Genomic DNA, 1336 nt, shown 5'->3' with positions numbered 1-1336 from the left:
ACACCTGTGATAAGAGCAAATTATTTATTTTATTCCACACCAAGACAATATGTAGGTAATTTTCTTTGCTTAGACATCAAAGCAGTTTTAAGACTGGCCCTTGTGAAGCCACAATATACCCAATGTATTATATCAAACATTAACAACTTACATAAAAAACACAGCGAAAAATAGAAATTCAAATAGAAGTAAAGTAAAACTGTCATAAGCAATAAACTATTTGTGGGACAGCATATAGGACAAATGGTCTACTATGTAAATTTTAGAATGAAGTAGACAAAAGTTGGAAGGCTGATTAATTTCCCCCCCTCTTTCTCCTGCTTCATCTGTCTCCTCGAGTATTCAATGTCCACAATGTCAAATTGTGTCTCAGTAACTGCATTATTAGTGTGCTGTCTTTGTGTGACTCTTCACTTAATGTATCAAGTTCAGCAATGTCTTCATCAAAAACTGTCTTTGCAAGAGAGCAGGCTTAATCTGGAGAGTTTAGAATCTCATAATAGAATGCACAGAAGTTAAGGGCCAGACCCAATTTGATATGATGTATGGGTTGCATTTCCTTTTTGTTGATTTAAAAAGTGTCTTGCTATGATTGTTGTGACTGATCCTTAATTCCTCCCTTATCTTCACCATCAGCAACCCCAGCCAAATAATGGTAGTAGTGGCTTTCCATTTTCAAGTAGAAGACTTTACTCTCTGCTTGGTGCAAGGGAGATCAAGAACTTTTCCAAAAGAGACAGTGTAACATTGTAAGTATCTCTTAACTTGGTCACAATTTTCTCTTTGTACTTTCAAGCCACCTTCTGTTTTTTCTCAGCACTTTATTTCAAATGTTTTTTTCATTTCTTCAGACAGAAGAGAGAAGTTAATATAGCTTGTTGTCCACTCCATGAGCACTATCCCCATATTCAGTCTTTGGGGGGCTCAGAATAAGTGAGATTGTTGAGCCCTCAGCCCTTTTACAACCAAGACCCATATAGTGAGGCCCATATGCATATTGAGGCACTGAGCTTCTGAAGTGAAGTTAATGTCAGCATCAAGGAGCTGACTCTGGGTGCTCACTGCTCACAAGGGGATTATAGAAATGTGTATTTTAGAAAAGCTTTGGGTGCATAAAGGCCACTCCCATATATAAACCAGGGATGATGGCCACACCTCAAGCCCTTCTCCATTCTCCTCTCAACAATTTGAACATGCATGCACATGTGCCCAGCATAATTTTCAAGCTTCTAGGATCAAGACTCATACCATGGTCAGCCATGTGGGAATCCAGTGCCTTAACTACCATGTGACCTGCTGGCCCCTCAATAATATCTTTCAAAGCACAGTAAAGAAA

At 38.7% G+C, this 1336-nt stretch overlaps 1 pseudogene; it reads right to left on the bottom strand.

Annotated features, from left to right (window-relative positions):
• Positions 1–322: 322 nt before the first annotated feature.
• Positions 323–819, bottom strand: LOC106733921 (14-3-3 protein zeta/delta pseudogene; annotated as a pseudogene).
• Positions 820–1336: the final 517 nt, after the last annotated feature.

The sequence above is a fragment of the Tupaia chinensis genome, unplaced genomic scaffold (assembly GCF_000334495.1).
Source record: "Tupaia chinensis unplaced genomic scaffold, TupChi_1.0 Scaffold146121_1, whole genome shotgun sequence".
NCBI lineage: Eukaryota > Metazoa > Chordata > Mammalia > Scandentia > Tupaiidae > Tupaia > Tupaia belangeri.
Note: the sequence above shows the minus strand (reverse complement) of the source record. Positions and strands in the feature narration are given on the sequence as shown.